Source organism: Lissotriton helveticus, chromosome 5_1 (assembly GCF_964261635.1).
Source record: "Lissotriton helveticus chromosome 5_1, aLisHel1.1, whole genome shotgun sequence".
NCBI classification, from domain to species: Eukaryota; Metazoa; Chordata; class Amphibia; order Caudata; family Salamandridae; genus Lissotriton; species Lissotriton helveticus.
Genome location: NC_136065.1, coordinates 1,979,473,056 through 1,979,497,309, shown reverse-complemented (window position 1 = coordinate 1,979,497,309; position 24,254 = coordinate 1,979,473,056). Strand labels below are relative to the sequence as shown.

The window sequence follows — 24,254 nt, the reverse complement described above, 5'->3', positions numbered from 1 at the left end:
GCTGTAAGAGGGGATGTACTAAGATAAATTAGATTACTACATATATGTTTATAAATGCTTCACACACTGCCTCTGAGATGGGCCTGTCTGCTTGTGCTACGTTACCACAGGGTTGAGCAGGGGTTATCAAAGGGTGTAGCCCCCCTTACTCTGACTTGGGAAGAAAGATCCCTATTTGGACTTTGGCACCAGCTGCTGCCAACTAGAGATCACCATTTCTAACAATTATTATAATTTTTATTGACATTTGTTGCCTGATTTACATTGTTTGATGGATTGGCTCATTATTTGGCTCTTGTAGCCAAACTAGACCCATAGCTCGGCACTCCACAAGCTGTCTGTATAACCCACAGAATCTTAGTGTCTTCTAGGCCTTTTCCCATCACACATCAGCTAAAGAACTGTTGTACAAAGAAGTGGTAGAGCGTGTTGTTAGCCTCCTTGGCTTAACGACATGCTCCCCCACTTCTGAAACACATGGCTGTACCATATTTACAAGAATATGGTGCAGCTGGTGCTAAGTTTAGAGCATAGCGCCAATGCAGCGTGCAAGGGTGTCTGCGCTCACGGGAAGATTGTTTACGTGTAGGAAGGGTCTCCTTCCTGCACATAAACAATATCTAAATGCCACTTTATATTTATCTAAAGGTAAAAGCCCCACAAAATAGTAGCTGAATATTTTGTTTTCCTTTAGCCACATCTCTGGCCCTGCCGCTCCCAATGTATTCAGAAACAAAGTTTCCATAATTTTTAAGCCCTTCAACATCTGGCTGACCCATGAAATATTTTTTTATAAGGAAAGTCATGACCTAATCAAATCCGCGAACAGGTCCAACCATAGATCACTCTACCCCCGTCACATGTCGACAACCAGGGCCCTTCAAAAGAGACAGCCCCCGGGCAAAACTACATTTGGTCCCCCTGCTAATCATCTTCCGCCCGCCCTTCCAATCCGCCCCTTCCCATTGGTGATCCCAGTGAGGAGCCCTTTTGTGCTCACAGATCACCTCTTAGCTGAATATCAGCGCGGTGACCGGTCCGTGAACACTCCTTCGTCGTACCTGGTTTCTACACCAAAATCGCCTATTCATTTGGTAAAATGGATGTGATAGTCCATAGGGAAAAAAATGTGGATGAAAGTCAATCGAAAGGAGGAAACGAAAAGAAAAGAATATATAGGCAGCCAATGAAAACATTATTTAATACAACTCGCAAGATCAGCTATGTGCATCATCCCTCTAAATCTTGGCGCCCGTGCCAAAAGCCACCTCAGAACGCTGCCACCCGCACTCCCCCTACTTCTCCTTCTTCCCTTCCCATCCATAACACAGACGACCCAGTAGAGCAGGTTGCCTTGTTCGTTCATTCGTAACTGTAACACCGCAACCGAACAGTGTGTGGGCCTCTCCGAGTAAACTAAAAGTAACAACTAGACTGGCTGCAGCCTGGGCAGAACTGCACAGCCAGTCGATATTTCACAATTCTGTGCTGCGCACTAGGATTGGCTGTGATGCCCACAAGGCTCCAATCCACGATGTCTAACATTAGCAGTACGCCTCACGACTCTTGGAATATGTTCAGCCATGGGATTGGTTGTTCGAAGACCCGGAAGTGCAAAATCAAATTACATCCGCTAAAGATCAACAAAGGACAACAGACCGTAGGCTGAATGCTCGAAAGGTGTATGTAAGTATTTATTTATTTATTTTATTTATTTATGCGTTTTTGTATAGCGCGGACTTTACCCGAAGGCGTCAGAGCGCTTCACACAAGGAACTGAACTGTTACATGAGGAGAACATTACACGTGAATGAATTACAAAAAGCAGACGTTAAGTTACATGAGGTAAAAGTGACAATTGTGAGCAAACAAAATACATGAGGTAGCAAAGGTGCCATGAGGAAAAAGTGACAAGTGTGCAGGTTATAAGAGAAAACAAAGTACAAATAGAGGTATAATACTGCAAAATAAGCTAGACACTCAGGCACAAGAATAAACATAACGTAGGCAATGGTGGCACTTGTGCAAGTATCAAAGGTAAACAAAATGTGAGAGGTAGCATACTGTGTGTTACAAGGGAAAGTGGTGTGTGCAAGTTACACAAAGGTACCAAACACAAGTACAAGGATAATACAGCAGTGAATGTTAAACACTCCAACCACAAGAACACACTGGGAAGGCACTTACATAGTCAAGGAGAATAGAATTTTCAGTAAAAGGAGGCCTTCCTTCAGATAATAGAGTGGGCGTGGATTACTTTTGGAGGTGTTTTTGGAGGAGGAGAACTTTGAGGTCCATTTTGAAGGCCTGGGAGGAGGCGGTGGTCCCGAGCTGCGGCGGAAGGGAGTTCCAGATTCTCACCGCGTTGCCTGAAAAGGATTGTGCCATCGTTCTTTCCTTCTTGAAATTTGGAGGTTCAAACAGAAGATTTTCCGCATTACGTGATGGTCTAGAGCCTCCAGAGAGTTTCAGTTTATTCGCCAGGTAGCGAGGAGAGGAGGAGTGCAAGGCTTTGTGGGTGATACAAGCAGTCTTGTAGATAGCTCTAGCCTCGATTGGAAGCCAGTGGAGGGTGGATAACATCAGTGTGATGTGGTCGCTTCTTATGGCCCCATAAATGAAACGAGCTGCTGAATGGAAAACAGATTTAAGGGGGGACAAGTGGGATTTGGGGAGGCCAGTAAGAAGAGAATTACAGTAGTTAAGTCTGGAGAGGACCAGCGATTGCACCAGGGTTATAAGGTCCTGCTCCGGGAAGAAGCGACGGATTCCCCAAAGAAGGCGCAGATGGTATCGAGCAGACTTTGCAATGGAATTGATGTGGGGGATTAGATTGAGTTTTTTGTCGCAAATGACACCAAGGGATTTTGCGCTGTCGGCAATGATGGGTTTAGTGTTAAGTAGATTCAACTGATCCATCCATGATTGCACTGGGGGAGGAGAGATTGAAGAGGAGAAGAGGAGGAATTCGGTTTTGGAGGGATTCAGAATCAGTTGATGAGTAAACATCCAGTTATGAATGGAGTCGAGAGTAGAGCTTAGGATAGAGAGATCGTGAGTGGAGGCAACCTTGAGGTAGATTTGAGTGTCGTCAGCATAGAGATGATAGTGGATCCCTGATTTACTTAGGAGATTTCCTAGTGGTTCTAAATAGAGATTGAACAATGTGGGTGCAAGTATAGAGCCTTGAGGAACACCTTGACCTACCGCCACAGGAGATGAAAGACTGTTCGCTATTTTGATAATTTGGGATCTATCAGAGAGGAAGGAGGCAAACCATTTAAGCACAGTGCCCTCCATGCCCATTCTCTGTTTAAGAATGTTGAGGAGGGTGTTGTGATTGACCGTGTCAAAGGCTGCAGAAAGGTCAAGGAGAATTAGAAGACCGGACCCCCGAGTCGAGGATCCTCAGCGCGTCATCAACCACTTGCAGTAGGGCTGTTTCAGTGCTGCAGTTTTGAATGAAGCCAGACTGGAAATTGTCAAGAAGATCATTGTCCTTGATATGACGAGAGAGTTGTTTCGCTACACATCTTTCTGTAATCTTCGCAAGAAAGGGTAAGTTAGTGATGGGGCGGAAGTTGTTGAGGTCAGACGCATCAGCAGTTGGTTTTTTAAGAAGCGGGGTGACCTGCCCAGTTTTGAAGGAGACAGGATAGGGAGCCTTGATAGAGGGAGAGGTTGACCAGAGTGGTCCAGTAGGAGAGGGAAAGGGTATAAAAGTCAATGGCAATGGCACTGGGGATAGGGTCCAGATGATGATTGGAGGGCTTTGTTTCACAGATGCACTTGAGAAGGGCATCTTCAGATATGGGGTCAAAGTTTTGCCAAATGGCTAAGGATTTGCACTCCTCTGGAGGGGTAGGATGAGCGACCTGATCCACAAGTGATTTCACTTTTTCGTCGAACAATATAGCGAAATCCGCTGCTCTCTTTGCAGAATCCTCCAACTTGGAGGATATGGGAGAGCAGTCAGGAATCTTGATGAGATCGAGAGTCAAGGAGGGTTTTGAAGTGCGCCGCTTTCCCAAGGAAGATGTGCTTGTGGTACTTGGATCTTGCGGAGCGAAGCGTGGACAAGTTATCGGTGGAGGGCACTTGCCTCCATTGTTTCTCCAGGAATCTTAGCTGCTTCCTTTCTTCATAGAGGGATTTGTTTTTTTTGTTTTTGAGTGGAGCGACGTTATTGATTTCATCTGCAAGAACTGTGAGGCATTGGGAGGTGAGTTTGTCAACATCTAGGTTCGGGTCTAGCCTTGGAAGTGATAACAAAGCTGATTCACAGAGGGGACCGACATCAATATTTTTAACATCACGGAACCAGGAGATAGCCCTCTTGGGTTGGCCAAGTGTTATAGAGTGTGATAGTTGAATAGAGAATGGGATGAGGAGGTGGTCAGACCAGTCTACATGAATAGGGGTAGTGATGGAAAGCATGCCTGCTTTAGAAATAACAAGGTCCAAGATTGAGCCCTTAGGGTGTGTTGATTATGTGCAGTGTTGGATGAGATCGTTTGCAGAGAGGAAGGTGGCCAGGGAGTTTGCGGAAGAGTTTTGTGGTGAGCCCCAGTGGAGATTGAAGTCACCCACGAAAGTCTGATTGTCACTTTGCAAGTATTGGTCACTGATGAAGTCAGTGAGTTCCTCCAAAACCGAAGGGCCACTACGAGGCGGGCGGTAGATGACATGCAATCTAATGGGTGAACGGTGGTGCACTTGTAACTCAAGAGAAAGGCATTCAAAGGTGTGGAAGGAGCTGATAGGAAAGGCCTTAAGTTGAAGGGAGTTTCTAAAGATGACTGCAACACCTCCCCCCGTGCTGTCAGTTCTGTCATTCCTAAGTATAGAATAGCCTGTAGGTAATAGGAGATCAAACATAGAATGCGAGGTATCTTTGAACCAGGTCTCTGTGAGGAAAAGCATGTCAATATTGTGGTGGGTGGTGGTATCTGAGATTTCAAGTTTGTGTTTTACTGCAGATCCGCAGTAGTGGAGCAGACAGCGCAGCTCTGTCAGGACTGTTTTGGTGACGGGGGCACTTGGGCTCTGAAGGGTGATCGGGATGTTGTGCTTATGTGGGGGTGCTTGGGAGAGTTTAGATGGATGCTTGGTTCTGACAGAGGAGATGGTTGGAATAGTGTAGATAGTAGGGTTGCTAGGGTATGCAGGTTGAGGAAGGGCGGCGTTCAAAGGCTTGTGCGAGTTAACAAAGTTTGCAGACGACTGATTGAGCTTGGCTAAATTGAGGTGAGCGGGCGAGGTGCATCTCGTGGGAAGTTGGGAGGGAGTGGGGGTGCAAGGAAAGGTGGAAATCTTAGAGCTTAGAAGTGAAATTGCAGCTGTAAGCTGGGAGATGGAGGTGATAAGAGAACCTAGCTTATTTTCCAGCGAGAGTAATGCAGAGCACGGAAGGTTTGGTGGATCGATGGAAACGGGGGGTGGAATTGGTGGTGGAAGGCAGGGAGAGGTGGGGGGACAGGAGGTGAGTTGGGGTGTAGGGTTCAAAAGTGGGGAAAGGTGGAGGTTGAGAGTGGGAGTTAATGAATCAGAGGTTAAGGGAGAGTTACCTTTGCTGGTGTTTCAAGAAGGAGAGGAATTAGGGATAACTTTAGGGGGAGAAGGGTGCGGAACACAGCGGTAGGGAAGAATGAGAGGGGAGGTCTGTGTGGAGTCATGGGAATGAAGGAGGTTTGGGAGGAAAAGAGGTGAGGTGGTTGTGGAGGGCATGTCATGCAGGAGAGGTGGCTGTGAGGGAACGGGCATCTGGCAGAGTGAGGGGGGTTGAGAAAAAGGGAAGTTGGGGAAAGGAAGTGGTACTGTTGGACCAGAGGGAGGGAAATGGACAGGGTTACCAGGGGGGGAAAGGGAGTAGCATAGCATTGCTGGAGGAGTGGGAGGGAGGAGAGAGATGCAGTGGGATTGTGGAGAAGTCCGGGTGAATAACGATGGGAGGGGGTGGTGGACAGGAGGTATGGAAGAAGGGATAAGGGGAGCGTAGGGAAAGTTTACTGGGGGAGAAGGTTGGAGGAGAGGTGGACTAAAAAGAGGGGTGACTGGAAGGAAAATGGGGGAGGAGAAGAGATTGGAGTACCGGGATGATGCAGATTGGACGAGGAGCGCATTAGCTAGCGGTGAGGCTGAAGTGAAGTGGGAGGGGGCATACTGTGAGGGGGGAGGAATAGGAGAGGAGGCCACAGGGAAGGGGGAGGGAAGAGGGCCGACCTGTGATTCTTGAGAGTGCAGCCAATTGGAGTGTAGGGGGGTCAGGGGTGGAGAGAGGGAGTATTGGGTGGAGCTAGAAGGAGAGTTGGGGGAAAACCCGGTCGCAGAGGAGGGGAGTAGGGAGGGGAAGAGGTGGTCAAAGAGCGAGAGACAGGCGTCATTGCCTTGGATCATGACAGTACCGTTGTTATAGAGTGAGATCGTGAGGTAACCGTTGAAACGCGCAGAGGGGGACATTTTTAGCTGTTTCCCATGAGGGATAGAGGAGGAGGAGGTGACGTTAAGGGAATTGTATAAGCTGGTGGACCAAGAGGGGGTGTCGTGAGTGAGGAAAATGAAATCATTTTTGAGCCTCCCAAAACGACTATTGTGAAATTGATCAACTAAAAGGGAATCCGGGAAACGTTCAATAGTGTTATGCTTCAATCGTTTTGTTGCAGCTTTAGTCAGGCTGGGAGGATAAATGATTTTGTAGCAATTAGTTCCAACCTTAAATCGAGTGGTGGCCATGATGGGAAAATGTGGCGGATGAGGGTAGGGGGGATAAGCGGATGGTGTTACTGGGAAAGCGGTGGAGAAGAGAAATAAAAGGGCATAAAGGGGGCACATATTCCAGACGTTAAGGTGAGGATATCAGCGCTAATGTGCCGTCCGGGACTAGCAAAGCCTAAGTATGCACAACAGCCTCATCATCTTAAGACCACCTGTAGAGGTGCTCAGAACAGGGTGCGGAAAACATACTACATGAAAAGCAATTTCTAGCACCAACATATATGTGCAGGCCTGGCGCCCTACAAAACTTGCAGACTCCCTGGCCAACTGGCCATCTTAGAAGGGGACTCAAATGCCCTGAAACCATAGTGTCAATGGTGCTGTCCCTGCAGCAGGACTCCAACTTAATCAGACCTGTCCCCATGGAAAAGTAACTTAAAAGGTGCAGCTGGTACTAATAGCCGCGCAGCTGAAAAAGGTCTAAACAATGCAGCTGGAAACAGCTCTACTTGCTGCACATCTGTTAACGGCCTAAACGATGCAGCTGGCACTACTTGCTGCGCAGCTGTAAAAGGCCTAAACGGTGCAGCTGGCACTACTTGCTGCGCAGCTGTGAAAAGGCCTAAACGAAGCAACTGGCACTACTTGCTACGCAGCTGTAAAAGGCCTAAACGGTGCAGCTGTAAAAGGCCTAAATGGTGCAGCTGGCACTGCTTGTTGCGCAGCTGTAAAAGGCCTAAACGGTGTAGCTGGCACTACTTGCTGCGCAGCTCTCACTGGTAGTCCGGGGCTCCCATCCCTCGCCGGGGGGCGAGTGCCATCTTGGAGAAAGTAGTGTGGACAGATGGTCAGTCTCCTTAAGTGATGCAGTAACTGAGATTTAAGTATGACTATTACGATATTATCACACGTGTTGGCACTAAGTTTCTGAAAGGGGCTACCTTACGTTGCATGGAACACACGAAAACATGCTTCCGGGGTTCATTCAATCTCCTGTACGTGATACATTTATTGACATTTTATGAGACGGAGATGGTGGAAACCATGGATGGTCCAGGGCATGCTAAACGTCTGTTCACCATAGACTTACTACCGGTCTTGTTTTTGAAGCATGTTGGAAAATGTAGTTTCACTTTTCAGTATGTTGAAGTACAAGCCCCGGTGTGCTTAGAGTTGTGGAGCGCGAAAATAGAACTTTCTGAAAATCACCTACGTTACACGAGTAATTGTGGTTTATGGTGCGGCTAAAAAGGAATGTTAATTATGATAAAATGCTAATCCTGCTGTTCTGAGATTATTTGTGTGCATACTATGTAATATGCAACTTTTGTTATATTGTATAGCGCGCAAATATCACCCGGTGAAGAGGCGCTTTAGAAAAAACACTGTAAATATATGTTTGAGGTCAGAACAACGCCCTGACAAACGGACAACTCCACCAAAACCTTAGAAGAAGAATGTCTGGTTTTAAAGGGCAGAGATCGCTACAGGGACATTATTCGAAGTGAAAGCAGCGCATTTTGAACACCTGGCATGTTTTGCTGCCAAATTGCCAGAACTCGCCAAGAATTCAAGTAGACTGTAGCTGTAACTGTGCCTCCATACAAGTGGAATAACTTTTCATGACTATCAAATTATATGAAACGTAGTAAATGATACAGAACTGTCATCACAATTGAAGTTTTTATGGATGGTGTACAGCCTTAATGCGTAGGTGTAGACTGTCGGTTTAAAAAAATAAGGAAAGTGTTCTGCAAATGAACGGTTCCATGTAGTGGGTTGTAATACACCATTTCTGTATTTGCCATCATTTAACAGATCATGAATGTTTGTTCAAACCCCAGTATAGTACTAACTTTGATGTCACTTGTCTAAATCATCCCTGACATCCACGGAAAACACGGGCATCTCTCTTACTGATATAGCACTATCCAAACCCGGTTTTCGGTGCACTACTAGTATTATGTCTCAGACTGTGATGAAGGACTCTGGAGCATCAATTGCTATTCTTTCTGATAACACTTTCCAGAAATATTGGCCGATAAGTACAATGTTGTTCAGTAGGAATATCAAATGTTAGGCTATTTACCTAGTCCTTTGGAATGTTTAGGAAGAAAGATTCAAACCAAGGTAAAAGTAGGTGGGTATGGGCTTGATTTATTGGTATGGTAATAGTTCTCAAAACTGGAACTGCATTTAAAACCGGGTCCGGATAATCCTATACCATTGGGAGAGATGCCTGTGATATCCTTATATGTCCAGGGTGATTTAGACCAGCAAGTCATGTCCAGGTTCCCAAAAGTGTTCAGAAGAAGTGTTGGCACTGTAAAGGGATCTGAACATAGTCTCAAGTTAAAGAAAAATACAATACTAATTGTACAGAAGGGTAGTCCAGCTCTGCCGAATGTACAGAAGGATCTGAACGCCTTATTAGATAATCTGTGCTTTGAGGGAATCATTGAGCCATCTGACTCGTCAGAATGGTTTTCTCCTGTAGTTCTGACTAGAAAAACGTTCCGGGGATTCGTATTTTTGCATCGACCTATGCGCACTAAAAACACATAGTGGTCAACTGTCATTCTTTGCCTCACCTCCAGGAAATGCTAGAAATCTTAGGCAAAGTATTTTTCCATCATGGACCATATAGATGGCTAACTGTGAATTACAGAATACTTTTTTTCACTAAGTGGTTCTAAGTGACGTCAAATAGACAACGATGTAGAAGCTGGATTTGTCCGATGTGACTCTAAGCTCAGATATGAAAAACATCCCTCAATTCACATTTTCATCCATAATGTTATACATAGCTCCTGCCACATATATACAGGGGCAAAGAAGTAAAAGCACAGCCATATGAAGCATGTTTAAAAAAAGTCTTCCGCCTACCTCACTCGCACTAACCTCTGCACCTTCCCAGACCACAGCAGCGCCCCCTACTTTCACATCAAGAGGAGAGAGCCTGCACCTCACTGACAGCGGCTTGGTGAGAGCTGCTTCTCAGCGTGGCTGCATATCTTCTCTTAGATTAAGTCTGTAGAGACTCATGCTGACAGGGGAGAAGGCATTTGATGCAGGTACAGCGCCGTCCATGTTCTCCTGCCTCCTTCGGGTCTATGGAGAGCTTTGTCCAGTCTTTCTGGCCCATTCCTTAACAGTGAGCAGCTCGTCTGCTCCCCAGAAACCTTATACCTAGCAGAACCTTTTAGCACTTCCCCCAATATGGCGCCACCTATCGGGTGACCATATAGGGGGAAGCTCGTCATACAACTTCCTGTTAGTTTTTTCTGCCTTCGCAGTTTTCTCTTTGCCTAGCAGGACGTGGGTCCGGTAAGTGTATCGTTCCTGTTTTATTTAGTCTTTCAACGGCCTGCTATAGCGCTGCCTTGTTGTACCTGTGTCTGATGTCCTTGATGTTTGGGTTGCGCGGCCTGCTCTAGCGGCCGCTTGTGCTTGATTTCCTCACTTGGGGTTGTCCGTGGTGTGCTGTAGCGGCAGCTCCTCTTCAGACACTCCCGTCATGCACTGCTATAGCAAGCGCGGTTCTTCTGTGGTTCCTTGCGGCGTGGAGCGTCCTCATGGGTTCACAGCCTCCCTATGGGTTTTTCCGGCAGCCGGGCTCTCCTTTTCAGCATACGCCCACTTTGTTGGTTGCGCAAGAGGTCGGGTACCTCAGGTCTTTTTTCAGTTGATCCCCAACCTTTTGCTGGTTGTTACGGAGCCTTGTCTTGCTTCTTGCTTGTTTTCGCTGCCATTGACCAGGGTGCCTTGGGCTCTGCTGCTCCAACTTTGGATGCCCTGCGCCTCATTATTAATGAGGCTGTTTCTGCTGCTTTACGGCATCAGGAAGCGGCTGGCCCTCCTGCCAAGGTGCCTCGTGGGTCTGTTGATCCACCTGATGCTCCTGCCGACGATTTGGGTCCTGAGGAGGAGGAGTGTGTGCGTGGGCGTTTTGTTCAGGGTGCAGAGCTCTCTGATTTGTTCTCCCATGTGTGTGATAATTCGGGGTTCGCTCCTTCTGTGTCTGATGTCCTGGAGGATGACTTCTTTACTCAGTATCTCCAACCGACTCCGGAGTCCTTCCCCTTGCATGGTGCTGTACGCAAGGTGCTGGATCATGAGTGGAAGGAGGTTGATAAGTCCACCTTCCCTCGCTTTTTGTCCCGACATTATCCTTTGGAGGGGCTTGCTGCTGAATTTCCAGAGTCCGTCAAAGTGGACAATTTAATGGCTGGTCTTCCCTCGCAGGGTTTGGTTCTGTCTGATGACGCCCTTCCTTCTGACGCTGTGCATAAACGTGTTGAGGGAGCGGTGAAGCTTTCCTTCGCTGCTTCTAATTTTTCTGTCAGGGTGACGGCCTATTACAATTACATGGTCCAGTCCCTGCTCAAAGATTTCCAGGCCCTGGCTCTTCTTTTGCAGGATGGGGAGGATGCCTCTTCTCTCTTGGCCCTCATGGAGTTCCAGGTTCGCTATTTATCTGACATCTCTTTTGACAATCTGAGTACCGCTGCGGCTGCTTCTGGTGCTTTGATGGCTGCACGGCGTCATATCTGCATGCGTTCCTGGAAGGCTGAGGCTTCTCAGAAGGTGGTCCTGCTTCAGTTGCCCTTTGTGGGGTCAAAGGTGTTCGGACCCCAGCTGGAGTACATGGTCAAACAGTCAGCAGAAAACCACAAGCTTGTGGCTCCTGTCTGCCCTCCTTCTCAGGGGCGTGGGTTTGGCTACCAGCGTGCTTTTGGTCTTCTGCTCGGGGTGGTTTGCAGCCCTTTCATGGTAGGGGTCATGGCCGGGGGACCCCTGGAAGTGCCAAGCCCCGTGCCCCTGCCGCTCCTTCTGCTGCACAATGACCGTCTGCCTTTCCGGTTGGGGGTGGCCTTCGTTTTTTTCTACACCGATGGTTGGAGGTTCCGGATGCCTGGGCGGTGCAAACTGTGTCGGAGGGTTATCGGAAAGAGTTCTCCTCCCCCAGTCTTTCGGATGACCCCTCTACCCCGTCATCCTCTGCGACTGGAGGCCTTGCTGGAGGGTGTGCACCTTCTCTTGGAGAAGGCGGCTATCGTGGAAGTTCCTCCTCTGGAATGAGGCGAGGGTTGTTCTTCGATCCTCTCCTGGTCTCCAAGAAGGATACAGCGGATCTTCCCCCTGTCTTGGATCTCAAGAGGGTCAATCTCTTCGTTCCCAGACGTACGTTCAAGATGGTGACTTTGCTGTCCGTCCTGCATCTGGTGCTTCCTGGCGTCCCTGGACCTGATGGATGCTTATCTGCTCGTCCCTATCCATCCTGTGGATCAGAAGTATCTCTGATTTGCTGTTGGTTCCCGTCACTTCCAATTCCGGGTGCTTCCTTTCGTCGGCTCCAAGGGTTTTCACTAAGCTCTTGGCCCCTCTGGTGGGTATTCTCCATTCCAGAGGTCTTCAGGGTTTTCCCTATCTAGACGCTTGGTTGATTTTCTCCTTCTTTTTCTTAGGCTCTGTCGGATGTGGACCAGGTGTGTCATCTTCTCGGGTCCTTTGGGTTCCTCATCAACCACCGGAAGTCCTCCCTGCTGCCCTCTCAGTCTCAGAAGTTCATGGGGGCTCTGTTCCGCATGGATCTGGGGATGGTGTTCCTTTCCAGGGAGCGTCAGTTGACTTTGTTCCATCACCTTTCTTGGGTTCTGTCCCAATCCCTGGTGTCTGCCCGGCTCTGGTTGCGGAGCCAGGGGGAGATGGCTTCCACTCTGCATCTCCTCCCTTGGGCCCGGCTGCCTTTGTGTCCCCTCTGTCTCTTTCCCGGGGCTTCGCCCTTTTTCCTCCTCCGGCTGTGGTGGTGTTGTCAACGGAGGCCAATGCCATTGGTTGGGGGGCCGGTCATAGGTCCTTCAAAGGCTCAGGGTTGGTGGTCCCTGTTCGAGTCTCGCCAGTCGTCGAACTGGAAGGAGTTGAGGGTGATTTGGTTGGCTCTCCTGTGGTTTACTCCTCTTCTTCTAGGTCGTGCTGTCTCAGTGCAGACCGACAACCAGGTTTTTCAGGCTTATGTAAATCGTCAAGGGGGCATGTGCCGGACTCTGTTTCTCCTCTCCAGGACGATCGGTCTTTGGGCCAAACTCAATCTGTTGTCTCTGATGGCGGTGTATCTTCCGGGGACGGAGAATGGACCTGAGGACTCTCTGAGCAGGGTGTTACCTTCCTCTGGGACAATGTGTCTGTCCCCTCTTCTGTTCCGTCAGATCGTCCTCCGGTTTGGCCTTCCCTAGCTGGATCTGTTTCCCTCGGAGCAGTCGGCCCTTCTTTCCCATTTTTGCAGCCTTGTTCCTTCTCGGCTGGCCTGGGCGATCAACGCTTTCACCGTTCCTTGGTGCCTGGGTCTTCTGTTTGCCTTCCCGCCTTTTGCGTTGATCTCCCGGGTCCTCCAGAAACTTCGGTTGGATCGGGCGGAGATTCTTCTGGTAGTGCCGGAGTGGCCCAGTCGGCCTTGGATTCCCATTCTGTTGACTATTTCGGTGTGCTCCCATTGGCAGTGTCCCCTCTGCGGGCTCCTCTTCTCTGAGTGTCCTCTCTGCGCCGCCTCCGGCTGGGGGTCTGGCTTGAAAGGTTGAATTTGTTGGACTGATGGGTCTTCTGTCTCCCCTTTAGTGGCTCGCCTTCTGCGTAGTGTTTTGATTCAGCGTCCTATTTCTCGCTCACCGGTCCCGGCCTGGGATCTTCCCCTTGTTCTGCAGGCCTTGGCTGGGCCCCCCTTTGAGCCTATGCTTTTTGTGGGCCTTAAGTTCCTTACGGCTAAAGTTGTTTTTTTGGTGGAGGTTTCTTCTGGATGGAGGTTTGGTGAGATTGGTGCTTTGATGGCGTCTCCCCTTTTTTTGCGTTTCTGCTTGGACAAAGTGAATCTTCGTCCTTGTCAGCTCTTTCTGCCCAAGGTTTTGTCTTCTTTTCACTGTCAGGAGGATATTGTCCTCCCTGTTTTTTTTCCGGACCCCTCCTCTCCGGAGGAGGTGGTTCTACATTCTTTGGGTGTGTTGCGGGCTCTCTGCATCTATTTGGATCGCTCCAGTGCCTTTCGTAAGGTTGATTCGTTGTTTGTTACCTACAGGGCTTCCTCCTTCCTTGTACACCTTGTCTCGATGGGTGCAATGTGCTGTAGTCTCCGCTTATGAATCCGCTCACTGTCCTCACCCTTCTTTGGTGCAGGGTCGGTCTACCCTGGGTGTCTCCTTCTCCTGGGCCATGTTCAAAGGTGCCTCATTGCGTGACATTTGTAATGCTGCCACTTGGGCCTCTCCCCATACGTTTATTTCTCATTACCATCTTCAGTTGGGGATGGCAGCCTTTGCTGCCTTTGGCACTCATGTTTTGTCTGCTGTACATGATGTTTGATTTGCACTGCTTTCATTTGATTAAATTGACCTGTTTTGCTTCAATTTTTGGTCTTTCTTCTTACAATTACTGTGTGCTTGGGTATGGGCTCACTGTTAAGGAATGGGAAGAAAAGACTGGACGAGGAGGTAATGCCCGGTTCCTCACCGGTAATATTCATTACTCAGAGTCCTGGTCTTCCTGTCCCATTCCTGAGCCCTTCCCTCCCTCCCTGGGATTTCTTTGTGGTGATTGTTTTTGTTTTCTGGGTTTCTTTGGTATTCTCAGTAAGTTGTATGATGCGCTTCCCCCTATATGGTCACCCGGTAGGTGAGGTATAGGGTTTCCGGGGAGCAGACCAGCTGCTCACTGTTAAGGAATGGGACGGGAAGACCAGGACTCGGAGTAATAAATATTACCGGTGAGTAACCGGGCATGTTCTCCTGCCTCCTTCGGCTCTATGGAGAGCTGTGTGAGACGAAGAAGGCGGGTAATGCCACGAATGGTAATTCCACAGACGCACTTGCACCTAGGGGAAGCAGTGGAACAGAGGGAAAGCGAGGGCTTACCTGGGGGTCGTTATATCTGAGGTTAGCAATTTTGGTCAACAACTGATGTGACGTCATTTTAGTGAATAACCAACCATCAGTTTTCATGATAATGGCTGTCAAAGGAAGGTATACAGAACAAATTACTATTGTACAAGTAAGATGAAGCCTATTGCCAATTTTATCCTGTGTAGAAAGGTTTCAGTGTTCTTGACAGACTCTTGGATGTGCTATAGGCTCTTGTTTAGTGCAACCAGTAAAATGGGCAGAGGTGCATTCAGAATGTTGCAGTATATTAAGTTGACAAGAGAGTGTGTCCTCTGCCACAGTTTCAGTGGCTTCTTTAGCAAGGCTGGACAACTCAGTGGGTCTGAGCCTTAGTGGCTTATAGTCCATGAAATGGTCTGACGTGCACATTTTAACATGTGGGATGGAATCACTGGTGCTGGTACCCAAACTACGTCTTCAGAGGTATGCACATTTTAAGGGCCTGTTCCTACAAACCTGTTGGTTGTAGTTCTGCTTTTTGAGAGCTTGGGGTAACTATGGAATTGTGGGCACCCTCTGGTGCTGAAAATGAGGATCCCGCAAAATCATTGAACATTGTGGACTCTATCATCTTAGTCTTTGCACAGTCATGACATTTCGAGCTTTGGTGTGGGTTCTGCCTGCCTCACTACCTCTACCCAGGGTGTGGCATAACGGACAGTGCGGCCAACGTTCGCACTGGGGAGCCAGGTTTGAGTTTCAGCATTGGCACAAAATCCAGTGATTCTGGGCAAATTGTTTAACCCCCATGCCTATAGGCAATGAATGTGATCTTGTGTAATCTAACTGGCGGTGATCTAAAGCAGTTCAATTTGGACTTTGGCTGGAGTTAATGCTTTATACAAACTGGAAAAAAAATGCTCGAAGAGGTAAAAACAAAGCTTCAACATAGGGAAAGACATAAAGATTCCCATTTCCTTGCAGATTTGAACAATGTGAAAGCAGAAAACCAGGATAAATTACAGTTTCACCGCTTAAATTATGTGATTGTAGGCAAATATTTTATTTCTATTAACTCATAAAGAGTCAAGAGGTACTTTTCATCACCCCTCCTCCCAAAACCGAAATTACCACATACCTAGAGATTAGAGAGGTACAGCTTAGAAAGAGCTACCCTCTCTGGGGTCCCTTTTATGGGATAAAATGCTCTCACCCACTAATAGTGGCAATCTCCATCATAGAGCGGCTACTACATGCCCTGTGTCACATCAACAGAGGTGGAGCAATGAACTGTTTTTCTGTTGTTCACTATATTTTTGAGGGATGCTATACTCCAAGTGCAGTTAGAACTACTCTCAGGATACCCACTTAATGTTTAGTTACATTTTTTTTAGTTCCCTACGTAGGATTAAAAAATCTGCATTAGATGGTCTCGGGGTATTATCACTCTACATTCTCTTCAAATCATATTGTTAACATGCTTCGGCCAAATATTAGTTGCCACTCAGGGTCTATGGCTGCCTTCAGGGTCTATGACTGCCTTCAGGACTATGAGATTCCTTATGTCACTGTCACCATCTTTTAATCCAGGGCTCAAAATCCCAAAAATTTCACTAGGCCTGCAGGTCTAGTAATTTGAAAAATCTCCTCGACCTAACTTTAACGTACTTGACCTCAGTCTGTTAAAGAGGAGCAGATATGACATAAGATTTAAAGGCATCTTTATTGCTCGTTCACTTTGTGAGCAATAAAAATGCCTTTAAATCTTGTAATCTTGTCACATTTGTTCCGATTTTAGAGAGAGAGAGGTCAAAAGTCAGTTTGTCTTCCTACTCGCCAGAAAGGGCATGTAGGCCCTAAAAATAGCTCGTCCCGAATAAATCTGTCTCGCCATAGCGAACAGGCAAGTAGATTTTTCAAGCCCGGCAGTCAGTCTCATTAGTGAACAGTAAAAGTTTATAAATGAGCCAATGCAGTGGCCTTACTTGTCATCTATATGAGTGATGTCTGGATTTTTGTCTGTAAGACAAAAGATCATCATTATCAATCAAATACAAAGAGAGGGTAGAAGTTTGCATTTACATACCCAGAAATGTGATTAGTAATACATACCAGATAGCCATGAAGTGGGACATGCATCACATTCCTATAATTTAAAGTGAAAAACACCACTAAATCATGAGGCACTTCCAAAACACTTGTGAGTTGTTTGATGGACTTAAAATCTGATACTGAGGTAATGGGTTTTTCCTCTTACCCTGATATCTGTACGCTATTTCCTAACCCTGGGTTGGGAGCGGGATTGTCGCCCTGTAGTCACACGCTGTATAGACAAGTCAATGTTACCCAATATCTCCTGTCAGCAGTTAAAACACCTTAGTGAAATCGATGCTTGCATTGTTCCTTTTAGTTTTGCGTTAATAATACACTCCTTCCTTATCCAGACACTGACAAACCATGCCTTTGATATCAGCTCCCCACTTACTTTGTCAAAGGACCGATGGCACCTGGGATACCATTTCCGACCCACCGACGATAGTGGTACAATCCCTGCGTGTGCCATAGTAGTGACCGTGTCGGCTGCTTTGCGTTACGCCGCGTATTGGTCTCAACACGTCACATGGCCGGGAGTCTAGACAGCTGAACGACCCATGGAACATGAAGGGTAAACACCCCTAGGGCGTACTAACTCATGTATGCCTCTCTCATGTAACACAAATGAATTAGTTGCGTAACCAGGTTACGATTTCTCACCACATGCCGTGTCAGCTCTCCCATTAAAATTCGAGTTTTTTAACTTCGAACTCTACACAAAATGTAATGTTGGTTTTGTCCATCTTATTGTAAACGCTAAGTTCAGTGATTTATTAATATCTTATTATAATGGTAGATGAGTCAATCAAGCTAGGCACCCTTCTGGTGTTCAGAACATAGGCAATCAGTGGTCTTAAGCACTGTCTGGAGATAAGGAGTCTATGCATAAAGTCTTCATATACCTATGTATGTGTAATTGCATGAAATCGCCCATCTGATGAAATATACAATGGTTTAGCTGGTTCCCATAAGTTACAGGCAATTCTCTCATAGACTGTTTAAGTGGTGCCAAGTTTGTTAATTTTCTTTGCACTTGGCAATCAATCCATCTGTTTTATAAAGCGTGGCTGCTCACCTTTGAAGGTCTCAAGGCACTGTGGGGGTGTGGGATGTGGTGGAAGGGCGCAGCGGATCAGACTAAGTCCTGAGTTTATCCGAAGATCCAGGCCTTGAGGTCCTTCCTGAATTGCGTCAGCAAATGTGATTTTCTGAGGTGGATGGGCAGGGTGCTCAATGTTTTGGAGGCAAGGCAGGATAAGGACATCCCTCCAGTTCTGGCCTTGCAGATTCGTGGGACGGTAGCCAGGGAAAGCTGGGCAAAGCGAAGGGGTCTGTTGCGTATGTGGAATGTGAGGCAGGGATTTAGGTATGCAGGTTGAGCATTGTGAAGTCCCTTGAATGCATGTGTGAGGAGTTTGAAGGTTACTCTTCTGTCGACTGGGAGCCAGCAGAGGTGTTGAGTGATGTGGTTTCGACGGGGGATGTTGAGGATTAGTCTTGCTGTGGCGTTATGGACACCCTAGGTCTTCGGAGGAGTTTCTGGGTGACTCCGATGTAGAGTGCATTGCCGTAGTAGAGTCTGCTGCTGATGAGGCCATGGGTGACTGTCTTCCTGGAGTTGGTGAGGATCCATCTGCAGGTCTTTTGAAGCAGGTGGAGTGTGTTGAAGCAGGCCGAGGAGACTGTGTTTATCTGGTGGTCCATTGTGAGTGAAGAGTCCAGTACGATGCTAAGGTTTTGTGCGTGGTTCGCTGGGGTAGGTGGACTTCCTAGAGCAAAGGGCCACCAAGAGTCATTCCAAGCAGATGGAGAGGCTCCCAGGATGAGGACTTCTGTCTTGTCCGAGTTGAGCTTCAGGCAGCTGTCCTTCATCCAGGCAGGGACGGCTTTCATTCCTTCGTGGGAGTTGTTCCTGGCGACAGTGGGTTGTTTGGTGAGTAAGCAGATCATCTGGGTGTCGTCAGCGTAGGAGACTATGTTGAGTCCTGGCGATTGCTGCGAGGGGAGCCATGTAGACGCTGAAGAGGGTGGAGCTGAGGGAAGTGCCCTGGATCACTCTGCAGCTGATCTCTATCGGTTTCGAGAGGTACATCAGAGCCTAACCCATTGTGTTCTGCCTGTGAGGAAGGAGCGGATTTAGTTGATGGCCTTGTTTCGCTCGGATACCAGCAACATGGAGTCTTGCGGCTAGGGTGCAGTGGGAGACGGTGTCGAGGGCTGCCGGGTGGTCCAGTAGGACGAGGGCCACGGTTTCACCCTGGTTGAGGACGGAGTTTATGTTGTCGTTGGCGACGATGAGGGCGGTCTCGTTGCTATGATTGCTTCGGAATCCGGATTGGGAGATGTCCAGGACATGGTTGGTTTCAATAAAGTTGGCGGGCAGGACGTTGATGGCTTTTCAATGACTTTGGCTGGGGGGGAGCAGGGAGATGGGTCTGAAGTTCTTGAGGTCCGTCCGGTCCTCGGAGGGTTTCTTCAGGAGGGGGTTGATCTCTGCGTGTTTTTCTAGTAGTCTGAGAAGGTGGCATTCTCGAGGGAGCAGTTGATGATCAGGCATATCTGGAGTGAGATGGCTAAGGTGACTCCGTGGAAGATGCGGTGCAGGCTGGGGTCTGGAGGTGCTCCAGAGTGGATGCTTTTAATGGTCTTTATGGTGTCGTCCATGGTTAGTGGGGACCAGCTGTGCAGAGTTGGTTGGGGGGGTGCCAGCATCGGTTGTGGTGGTTGCTGGCGCAGTGGGGTGGCCCTGGGTGTTAAAGTTGACGTAAATAGTCTTGATCTTGTGCTAGAAGGTGCAGAGTCTGTTGCAGAGGTCTTGGGAGGGTGGGACATCTGTGGCCTCTCTGCTGCATTTGGCGAACTCCTTGATGATGCTGATGAGTTCTTTGGTATTGTGTGCGTTGTTGGTGATTCTGTCTTGGAGGGCCTTCTTCCTCGTGGTTTTGATGAGGTGGTGGTGTGCAGTGGTGGCTGCTTTGAAGGCAGTTGTGGGTTTCCGGGGTTGTATTGTTCCGGCATGCCTTCTCGAGCCGTCTACAGGAGCGTCTGGACTCTTGAAGCATGGGGGTGAACCAGCTTGCTTTCTTGACGTGTTTGCCAGTGGCGTTTTTAAACAGGGCATGGGTGTCGGTGCAGTTTGCGATCCATTGGTGGAGGTTACGTGCTGTGGTGTTGACGTCTGAGGTTGTCAGTGGTGATGTCGTTGAGGAAGGCAGTGGGCGTGCTGGTGTGCAGTGGGTTTGTTGAAAGGGGAATGGATGCAGTGGTGGTCGCCGAGATGAGTACAGTGTTGTGACTGTAGGAGATGCTGTTTCCTGTGGCGGAGACGGGGACCAGTGTGTGTCCTGCTGTTTGCGTGGGAGAGGTGACTAGCTTTTTAAGTCCTATACTGGCAATGTTCTCAAGGAGGGAGGAGGTGGAAGTGGAGGTCTCTGAGTAGGATGTAGTCGGTGGATGTGATAGAGCAAAAGGCAAGAAGAGAAAAAAGGCACAAAGAGTAGGTAGAAAAAAAGAGAGAGCAGAGAAAAGAATGAAGCAGCAGAGGGACAGAGGGCAACACAGCAGAAAACAGAATGCTCTCCTACTGAACCAGCAGGAATGAGGCTTAGACCGGGCCTGCGGGTGGAGAAGGGCATTGAACACCCGACCCAGAAGGGTCAGAGTGCACTCAAGGGGCAGCTACTTAGTGGTGGAGCTCTGCGGGGGAGAGCAGTGACACTGACCCTAACCAGTGGGCTTGCTCCTGTGCTCCATGATCCTCACCTTGACCTTCCTAATGGTCATGCCCACATATAGTAAATTGCAGGAACAGCCAATAAAATAGATGACTTTCTCTGAATTGCATGTCGTATGTGTGTCGAGGATGGGTCTCTCAATCCAGCATCAATTGACTTGGTAGTTTTAGTGAGGTGACATACTTTACACGTTCCAGATGCACTGTAACCCACTACCAGAGGTAATTTCTAAACCCATGGTTCAGATATAGATTTTCTGTCTTGAGGTCTGGTATGCACTAGTATGTTTCTAATGCTGGCAATCTTCTTAAAGGAGATCATAGGTTTCTGTAACCCAAACCAGTAGAATTTTAAATGTTATATGGTACCCACTAAAAAAGGTAGGACTGCGTATTAGGACAACAGGACTTCAGAATGCAGAGATTGAATCCATCTACACCATCGTAGACTGTTGTCCCAATTCTTAGCTACTTCTCAGTGCCTCACCTGAACCCCTAATCTCTCTGGGGTGGCAAATGAGTTTGGCAACCTCAAACATGACTCTCTGAATTCCAAGGAAATTGTGGAAACAGGTCTTACCCCTTTCATTGTTTACTCATGCATGCCCTGGGGGAAACATAAGAAAGATGCAAAGAGCGTTTTCAATACATTTATTGAAACAATAGTACTCTTGAATAGAGAGAATGAACTGTGATTATTAGCAGATAAAACAAAGCAAAGTATTCAGCATTGTGAAAATGGTGAAAAGAATAAACAGTACAACCATGGCAGTCTGATTTCTAGGTAGCTATACTCCTACCCAGCACCATCCCTACTCTTGGAGCATAGTGGGTGTACCCTCTGCCTAATCTCCTAGGTTAGCCTGTAACCCCATACCTGAATGACTTGGTCTGGAGTTAGATTGGCAATCTCTCTCAGCAAGGTGGGAAATCGGCATCAGTCAAAGCTGCATGTCGAACCGAGCTGAGCGGTGGTTCCAGGACCATCATGACTGGTGTACCCCTTCTGACCCACAAAGGGACAGTGCACAGTTTATATAATAAAACCACTGTGTTAGAGGTACACCTTTGATCCAATTATATATCTAGATGGTAGAAGCTGTCCCTGAGATGGCACCGTAAGTACTAAGATATCTTATTCTGTTTTCCTAGCCTTAAACAAAGAGTACAGATTATGTAGCAGGAAAGGCTCTCTAAAAACAAGCATCATGTACAGTGTCTTCTGAGAAGAATATCATTCAAGCAAATATGTAAAACAATCTAGCTAAAATGAGGTGTAAAACAATCTAGCTAAATGTGTAAAATATAAAACTAAAATGGAGAACCAAAGTTGGTCCATGAGGGCGTCACCACAAAGATATGCCAGCTTTTATTTTCTGATAGGCTTTGAGGTTGTACAGAACGTCTTTACACCGATGAGTCTATCTTGTTGTCTATTGGTTGTTTCTAGCAATGCCTCCCTATTGTTTTTCCTCGCTCTATTAAATGCTAAGCATATTACCCAGTCTGGGTACTGTCCATCCCTTAGTTTTCTACTCTGTTTATTTACTTCTTGATTGAAATCATCAGTGCTAGTGCAATTCCTCCGTAAGCGGAGGAACTGACACAATGGCAACTTTTTTCTGAGTTCCATGGGATAAAGATTATCATAAGACAATACACTGTTTTTGTTAATGGACTTATGGTACACTTGTGTTGTTAATTTGAGATGTTCAGAGCCAAAAACAGTAGTGCCATATTGTTAATTTGGGCTGTAAAATGTAGAAAGGCATTTAATGAGTTTAGTCAGTCCAGAAAAATTTCCACTTACTTTGAATCCCCACTCCAAATCATTAGAACATCGTCAATGTACCTATTCCATATTCTGATCTTGTCCTGATAGGGATTGTTAGATGTATTAATAAAGTCCTTTTTAAACTCGGACACATATAAACAAGCCAAACTAGGCGCAAATGCACTTCCCATGGAAGTCCCAGGGGTTTGAAGGTACACTGGTTTGATGAATTAAAAAATCTTTTTGAGTGTTATTCTTGCTAAATTTAGAATTAGAGGCCTTTGAGTTTAGCTTGATTGACACATCCACCATTATAATTGGATATAAAGTTACAGTGGGATGGATAAAATTAACACTATATTTTGTCCAGAGTTCAAAGTTAAAAAACTGGAATCCTAATGGGACAGCTGACATGGCATGTGGTTACATATCCTAACCTGGTTTAGCAACTAACCCATTTAGGTTTTATGAGAGAGGCATAGATGAGTTAGTACGCCTTATGGGCTCTCCACCCACGCACACAAGGCACTCCACAACACCGGACCAGCGTACCTCAACAGACGACTCAGCCTCTACACCCCCGCCCACCAGCTCCGCTCCGCAGACCACGCCCTCGCCACCGTCCCCAGCATTCGAAGAATGACCGCCGGCGGCAGATCATTCTCCCACCTCGCCGTCAAGACGTGGAACACCCTCCCCATCCGCCTACGTCAGACCAAAGACCCTCTAACCTTCAGGAGACTCCTCAAGACCTGGCTCTTCGAACAGTAGCAGCACTCCTTCCCCCCCTCCCTCCCTGATCCCCCCTCCCAGCGTCTTGAGACCCTCACGGGGATGTAGTGCGCTTTACAAATGCTATGATTGATTGATTGATTGATGGGCGTATACCCCAATGTGTTCCACAGGTCGATCAACGGGCTATGCTCTTTGCCATATGATATTCTGGCGCCAATACGTGTTGTTGCACGTCGCAGCCTGTGCAGCTGCTACTAATGTACACGGCAGGATTGTACCACTCTCATCGGAGGGTAGGAAGTGGTGACCTTGGCAGCGTTGATCCCTTGATGAAGTAATTAGGGGACTGACGTGAAGGCCATGGTTTTTCAGTGTCTGGATAAGACAGGAAGGTATTGCTAACGTGAAAAAAATAGGTAAGCGAGCATTGATTTCACTTTGGTGGTTTTTCAGTGTCTGGATAAGACAGGAAGGTATTGCTAAGGTGAAAAAAGGTTGGTAAGCGAGCATTGATTTCACTTTGGTGTTTTTAATTACCGACATACAAACAAGGCACATTGGGTAACATTGATTTGCTGTCTATAGTGTGTGTAACTACAGAGCGACACTTCCACTCCCACCCTGGGTTAGGAAATAGCGTACAGTTATCAGGGTAAGAGAAAAACCCAATTACCTCAATACCGGATTTTAAATCCACCAAGCAACTCATGAGTGTTTTAGAAGTGGCTCACGATTTTGTGGTGTGTTTCACTTTAAATTATAGGAATGTGTTGCATGTGCCACTTTATGTCTGGTATGTGTTTCTAATCACATTTCTTGTTATGTAAATGCATACATCTACCCTCTCTTTGTGTATGATTGATAACGATGATCTTTTGTCATACAGAGAAAACTCCAGACATTGGTAATATAGGTGACAAGTTCACTGTACAGTTTCATGTATAACCGTTTCCTGGTTACTAATGAGATTGACTGAATGACAATGACATAAGGAATCTCATAGTCCGGAAGAAGGCCTTCGGCCATGAGTGGCGACTAATGATTGGCCGAAACATGTTGACAATATTGTATGGAGAGAGGGTAGGATGATAATACCTCAAGACCATCTGATATAGATTTTTAAATCGTATCTAGGGAACCCAGAATAAAATGAACGAAACATTTAGTGGGTATTCTGAAGGTAGTTTTAACTGCACTTTGATCTCACAAAAATATAGTAATCAATAGAAAAACAGTTAATTGCTCAATCCTCTTGATGGTGATACAGGGTATGTAGTAGCAGCTCTATGATGAAGCATGCCACAATTAGAGGACGAGGGTACTTTTATCCCATAAG

General features: G+C 47.1%; 1 protein-coding gene across 2 annotated transcripts in view; it reads left to right on the top strand.

The window, feature by feature from the left end:
- The first annotated feature begins 1,564 nt into the window (after positions 1-1,564).
- The window catches only part of MED24 (mediator complex subunit 24), a 355,035-nt gene continuing 332,345 nt past the window's right edge, over positions 1,565-24,254 (top strand). For both annotated transcript variants that reach the window (XM_078645678.1, XM_078645677.1), the window contains exon 1: positions 1,565-1,686. The gene's annotated coding sequence lies outside the window, so the exon portion shown is untranslated. The remainder of the gene's footprint in view (positions 1,687-24,254) is intronic.